The sequence below is a fragment of the Coturnix japonica genome, chromosome 4, assembly GCF_054131305.1.
Source record: "Coturnix japonica strain WE chromosome 4, WE-NBRP24, whole genome shotgun sequence".
NCBI classification, from domain to species: domain Eukaryota; kingdom Metazoa; phylum Chordata; class Aves; order Galliformes; family Phasianidae; genus Coturnix; species Coturnix japonica.
Window position 1 is genome coordinate 40,442,526 of NC_140666.1, and position 7,485 is coordinate 40,450,010.

Below are 7,485 nucleotides of genomic sequence, written 5' to 3' on the forward strand. Positions count from 1 at the left end.
TTTTTGTTTTCTTTTGATGCACTGTATTTTGTTAACTTCCCATTTCAAGCCAAAAAATTCTGTCCCCAAAGTGCAGTTGGAAGTGAATTATGTAGCTTTGACGGTACCATGCTTATAGATCTGTCCAACTACTGACTGATTTGGAAATTTTCAGTGAAAAATTCCATGAATTACGAATACTTTTCTTACTGCATGTATTCTCAAGTAGCAAGTATTCTCCTTAATATATTGAGACAGTATGTCTTCCTGGACTGTGAGGCCAGGAGGATTTGAAGTCCATATGTGTAAAACATTGCTAGAATGATAACTCAAGTTTACAGACCCATAGACATTGTATATGACCTTTAAAAACTTCAAGCCTTTAAAGAAAAATAAAAAATAGCAACAAATATAAAGGCTGTTCAAATTATTTTTTTAATTTTGCCTAAGTAGTATTTGACATTGTCAAAATTTAAAAACTAAGTACTTTCTGAACTAATACCAATCATAAAGTTTTAAAGGCCATTAACCAGATTCACATTCTCATATTTTAAGTGAGAAGCCGTGTTTTTTTGCACACCATTTAGCTGGTAGGTATGTATAATAAAAAACATAGTTTATTGGGCAATAATAATGTGTTTAGCAGACAATTATTTTAGTTACTGAAAAATGTTTTCATGTGTGTGTTTGGCTTCTACTCAGAGTGAAGCCTTTATGAACTTGATTCCTACTGAGGGTCCCTTCCTAGTTCTATTGCTGTTTCTAGGATTTCCTTGAGGGAAAGGTGGCATAGGTCTGTTGCTGCAGTATATCATACAAAGCCAAGGACTTTTTGGCAGCTCTTGACATCACCTTCTACTGGACTGTTAAGGGTTTTGTGTTACAGAATGCAAGATACAGATGTATCTTACAAATAGGCATCTTACTTTTATAGTAAAAAGGTATAATTACATGTCCAAAGGCATCCTTTTAGTGGATTGTTAAATGCACTTTCAGGTGATGTGTCAAACATAAAAATGTAAGGAGGCAACACTCCCTACCATGTTATTGGATAGAGATCTTTATTTTGTTATGTTACCTCTCCTTTTGTCAAAGAAAAAAAGCAGAATTAAATACAAAGCAACCATTAGGAGGGGACTGAGAATGAACTTTAAGTTCTTTAGCAACCATGGAATGTCTTAATAAAAAAAAATCAACCACAGAAATACTGTTAATAGAAAGATATATCATCTCCTTGTTTATTTAAATGTTTGGTTGTATAATAGTATTAAATCTTTTTTTTCTTTTTTTTTCCCTCCTTTTGTTTTGTTTTCTTCATGCCTGCAAAAATGTTTCTAATTATTTATTTGTGCAAAGAAAACAAAGGCAGAAGGCTCTTATCATGGTGAATGTGATGTGTGTTGTCTCCTGAAAGGTCTGAAAATGTTGTTACCTCTGGAATGATGTATTTTGGTCTAGGGGGAATGCTTTTAAAGTATCACAGCAAACTACTTAGGCATTTAAGAATCTTTAGCAAACATTATTTATGGTATATAAGCAATTACTAACTTAAGCAGTAGGGAGATGTTAAAGATCCAGCACTACAGTATCTCAGGGCAAAGCTTAATTTACAATTATTGTAGAAGATAATAAAAAATAACCGTTATTTTTTTTAAAAAGGACTTAATTACTTGATTTGTAAGCCATGCAGTTAATGCATTAATCAGATTATATTTGGAAGGAAAACTGCGAGTTTTATTGTTGGGTTTTTGGGGTATTTTTTGCTTGTTTTCATTTGGAAATTATGGATAAACTGCATTAAAATAGCTATTTATTCTTTCCTTTCAGTTTCTTGAGATTTGTTTTCCTTCAGACCATATAGTTCTAGTAGTTGAAAACTATCCAATATTCCATGATGCCCTACGGTACATACTGCGAAATTGTTATGATTTGGTGTGGATTTTTGGTAGTAGAATATGTATGATATTTATGCTTGAACTGAATACATAGGAAAATAATGTATAAACAGTGGAGATGGAGAAGAGTTGAATTTTCCAAATTGTGAGCTTGAGAGTGATGGTTAAACCTCTGAACAGAAAAAAGAACTAAAGAGTAGGAGATCAGGTATAAATCTGTGTTGCTCTGTTGATGCACATGAGAGCATGGAAATCAGGATTCTGTCTGTCTGTAGCTTTTTGAACAGCAGAGGGGTCTGAGATTTAGTCTGGAGAAGAGGAGCCTCAGGGGAGACCTCACTTTACGACTTCCTGACAGGAAGTTGTGATGACAAGGGGGTTGGTCTCTTCTCCCAGGCAACAAAAAAGGACCCAAGGAAATGGTCACAATTTGCATGAAGGTGATTTAGATTAGATATAAAGAAAAACTATTTCATAAAACAGTGGTCAGGCACTGGAATGTCCTGCCCAGGGAGGTGGTGGTGTCACCATCCCTGGAGGTGTTCAAGAGGCATTTGGGTGAGGTGCTGTGAGATATGGTTTAGTAGCTTAGTGGGTAGTAATGGTGATAGGAGAATGGTTGGACTAGATGATCCTGTAGGTCATTTCCAACCTTGTGATTCTGTGTGATTCTATAAAATTGTTTTTCACTTGATGGGATGTGAAGGAAGTATCTTTATTTATTTATTTATTTTATAGCAAGAGTTTCCAGCTTGTTCTTTTTTATTTTATTTGATCAGCCTGTTTCGCAGTTTCAGCTTGTTTCTGATGAGTGACTGTGTGCTTGCATCCATGCTTTTGGGAAAGAGGTGTGTCTGCAAGAAATTCTGTCCATAAGCAGGTGCATATTCCTGGTGTCACAAGCATTGCGTGTTTGTGAAGGACTATGCCACTCAGCTGAAAATGGAAACATAGTTAGTGAAATGGACAATTCCTTCATTTCAGACCTTTTTCAAAATTAATTTACATGCACTAGTTGTAAGCTAGAAAACATTCTTACTCTTCAAGACCTATTGCCAGAGGATAAAAAAAAAAAAAGAGGAGCTCTTCACAGACTGATATTTCTTGAAACTGATCTGCTTAAACATGGTGGTGTGAACTGCTGTGTAAATACTGTTGTTTGCAAAGTATCACATTTTTTGCATTTTATTCATCCTCATGTGAGGTTTGAAATGTAATGTGCATGATAAGTATGATCTCATTAAATAAATGCTTTATTTTGCTTAATTTATGCTGTATTAGCATGATTGATTCCTTGGCACATTACTAAACTGATGCTTGATGCACTGAAGTAAATTAAGATGCAAAAAACAAACAAACAAAAAAACCCAACAACAACAAAAGAGAGAAAACAGAGGTGATTGTTGCACTCTGAGGTTTATGGCCATGGTATCACAGTTCAGAAGAACATTAAACTATTGATGTCAGTGACTTGATGAATCCTTTTCTAATCCTACTCTTAAGTAAGACAATTTTGAGGGTACAATTAACTCGGGAAACGATTTTATATATTTACTTGCATTTTTAGGTTGTCTTCTTAGAGGAAGATAACCTTCTTTTGTTTTGCTGGGTTTTCTTTTCCATATTTTTAACATATTTTGTCAACTGGGAATTTTATATATTCCAGGGAGGAAACTGCTTGTAAGAATGTAAGAGGTGTCTCCAAACATTGTGAAGCAAGGTCTTGTGAAAGGAAGATGTGGAAGGGATTTCCAAAACTAGGATTTAGATGAAAGCAAGTTTGTGGGCATGAAACAGACAAACATTGTTACAAACTGATAAATACTGGGAGGTTAATTAGTAATTCAAAATCAGTGATAGATGAAGAGTGTACAGTAGTTGTTATTTCCAATAAATTCTTATTTCTAGCCTACACATCATGTCATGTTCTAGACTTCTCATCTTATAATCAAAATAGTCTTTCAGAAGCGTGTAATGAATGCTTGAAGAAAATTATATACAATTCTAGTGGAGGAAACTGAGTTAAAAGTTAGAAATAAGTAATGAGGCTGGCAGTGAGTCAGATCACTACTTAAAGAACACTGATCCATACTTTAAGAAATATAGTCATGTAGCTTCCTGTGAAACAAAGATTGTGTTACTATAAATCTTGTACTTTCCACACTTGCTTTGATTTTCTTTTCTGATGTACATGTACAATTCTCATGAATGATTCTGTGTAATATGACTATATCCCTTATGTTTCATGTTCTTTTTTTTTTTTTTCTTTTTTTTTTCTTTTTTTCCCCTCATTAAAAATACAAGTTGTATTGTGCCAAGCTAATTAATGATTGTGGCACAAGTCAGAAATTATTTCAGATTAAAGAAAAAAAAAATGTTTTTTGCCGGTTATTCTAAGCCTAACTGTTTAGAAGAGGGTAAGCCCATCTGTGCTTTTTAGCCTTCTTAAGGGCAGATAAATCTCTTGTCAGATCATGAATCTATTCATGAGTGTAGCTATTTTTAGTGTGGAATGCTGCCCTCTGTATCTGTTTTTGTTTGTGTAAAATTAAATTGCTGCCTTAACATAAACAAGCACCATCTCTCATAACAGTAAAACCTCAGGAAATTTCACCACTTGAAAATAGAAATGGTGTGAAGAAATTCTGGAGAATGTTTGATTAATATTTAACCATTAGTCAAAGCAGCCTTCTTTAAAAGAAGAAAAAAAAAAGTCTGATAATTCACTCTGTCATGTGTTTGTTATGTGATGTTGTGGAGAATGGAAGGAATACTTTTTTTTTTTTTTGGCTTTTGTTTGAAAACACACAGCTTAGTGATATGACCAAGGAAATATTTTATAAAACATAAGATTTATCTATCTGCGTGCTCCTGGGAGTTGTACTTAGACTGGGAAAATAATGCTAAAGAATAAGTATGTCAAAGTGTGCAAATCCTTTCTGTTGGTACTTTAAACTGAGTAAGCTTTCCAAGGTTCATTTATTAATGGGATAGAATAAAGTCCCTGGGAGACATGTCCAAACAAGTTAGAAAGAAATATGTCTCAGATTTTGCAATTGCATTTAATTGATTGATAGAAGTGATTAATTCTGTGCAGTCTTGCTGATGGAAGGAACAGTTTCATCTTATTCTCTTACAGTTAGCCTTATTTTTTATTGTTTTTTTTTAGCTTAGACTAAAACACTGAGATATCCTCTGCAGGTGAAGAATGGTAGCCAAATCTTTTAAACGTTTGATTTTCTGAGTGGAAGATTTATTTTATTTTCAATAATTATCTGATAAAGTTAAATAGTATAGTTTGTTTATAGGTTGGTAGAGGAGTGTTTTGTTGTTGTTGTTATCTTCTTGTTGTTGGTTTGGTTTGGTTTTGCTTGAAGAGATGTTCTGAGGTGAGAACATAGATATTAGGGCATTTGTCTAGGGGTTCAGAATTAGTTAGGAGAAGCATAATTTCACCTCATTCAATTAAGAAAATTGTGTATACAGGAGGCAGAAGGGAAGAAGATACATTTATTCTGCTAACTCTCTTAATTGTAGTAAGATCATATTAAGAAAGCATTGGAGGGAGCTGAGAAGCTGAGATGTCAGAGTACTGCTCATAATGCACTAAGAGGTGAAATGGTGATATTGGACATAGCCACCATGAGCAATATTAGTTGTCCTGTTCTCAGATCAGGCTGGCAAGTGGATGGACTTTTGGAATAAACTCTGTAGGTCAACCAGGCAAACGTATCTTGTGGGGTGGAGGAAAGAAAGCAAAAAGAAGGAGGATGAAGTGTAAAATCCCAGAGTTAAGACTCCAGGAAATTAAAAGACAATCTTGAGGCATACTGTCAAACTCCTGAATGACATTCATAACAGTCTAAATTGTGGTGTATTTCTCTTATATTCACTAGCCAGTGATGTCCTCTGTGGTTTGGAAATGGGGGAAAAAAATGATATTTTGAGGCAAGAAGTTATAGGTATGCATATGTTCTAAAATAGTTTCTGAAAACTTTGTAAACACAAACAGTAGAAAGTGAGACAAAACATTTTCAGGAGTTACAAACATCTGCCTTGATAGAATGATTTCTCTATTGCATTTATCACTGGCTGAAAATCCCAGAATAGTGTAGTAGTGAAGGAGTAGTGCCTAGTATTTATATAAAATTAGGATCAACAAACTATTGCAAACCTCAAGGGGTAGAAAGCTAGAACTGAGTAGTTCTCATGTCGTTATACAACAAGTCCCTAGGTATGGCGGGTGCCATGGGCTGAAATATATTATTTTGACATGACAGCTACCAGGTGTTCTCTTTCTATTTGTTTTCACACACAAAAAAAATCTAAGGGTCTATCACAAATGAAGCAGAACTGATGCTGCCAGCATAAATTTTTTTATTTAGAAAAGTAAATCCCAGCTGCTCTGTAGCTAAAGGTTAGATTATTTGCTTCAACACATGGTTGAGACTGTTGTGTTTTCTTTTTTCTCTGTTTTAAGTCAAAGTATGCTGCATCTGCTCACTTACAACAGAGAAATTTAGATTCGTGAAAGTGAAGACATTCAGTTATTTTAAAATATGAAATGCTTATACTTACTGTAGATAAGAATATATATCTATTATGTTTATGAAATAAGTGTTCAGTGTAATATTGTAAGTATGAAAGAGGTGGTCCTTGTCCCTCCCCAGGTCAGTCTTTGCGTGCTTCCTAGAATAGATAAATAATTTTAAATGCCTTTTATTCCCCAGTTTGTTTTGCAGGAAATACCCAACAGAGTTAACTGGATTTTAATAAGCTTCGTACTTAGAAAAGCTGTCATACACTGGTACTTATTTTTAAATGCTTATGACAAAGTGAATGCTAAAATATAATTGATTATTTTATGCCTCATTATAGTACAGTGCCAGTCTAATGTGCATATTCTTAGCTATATTGTTGGGTTTTATCACATATGTAGAAGAGGATAAATTGGATTACCTTATTTGAATCTAAACTATATTAGTGTCTTGTTTTAAAATTACCTGATTTATGCAAACTGCATAGTATAGTAGTTCTTCTGGATCATATTTAATGGCTCGCATCATTTTCTCTTTGGAAACCATACACACCTACACATACATTTCTCATAAAATTGTGTCTGTCAGTTGATAAGGTTGTGATTATAAAACTTCCTCAAGGCTTCTTCTTTTTGTCTTTCAGCTGCATAAATTCCAGATTGTTTGCTATCTATCCTGTGCTTTGATTTTAGCATGCAAAGTAGGCTGTCAGTTTCAGCTGGAGAATACACAATGTTAATGTAGGCTGCTGCAATCTTCTACACACTCTTCTCCTATTGGCCAGTGACTATGATGAACCTTCCAGCTTCTAAAATAATACTCATTTGAACCTTTTTTTTCCTGAGATACTGTATTTTAAGCAGGATATGCAGGAGTACCTTACTGCTTCACTTAACACCAATGCCACGATATTATGACATTTGTTAACTTTGGAAAAGAAGTACCAGACTACAGTTGTTGCTCTGTGAATTACCAGCCTCTTGGGAATTTTTTAAATGTTGTTATGTGTAATGCAGATTTTTTTGTATGTGGTTTATGATGCAGAAATCATTGAATTTTTGTTTAACTGCCAG

The 7,485-nt window shown here is 34.1% G+C and overlaps 1 protein-coding gene across 7 annotated transcripts in view; it reads left to right on the forward strand.

Annotated features, from left to right (window-relative positions):
* Positions 1-7,485, forward strand: part of CCSER1 (coiled-coil serine rich protein 1) — a 562,640-nt gene that overhangs the window by 368,225 nt on the left and 186,930 nt on the right. The window lies entirely within an intron of this gene.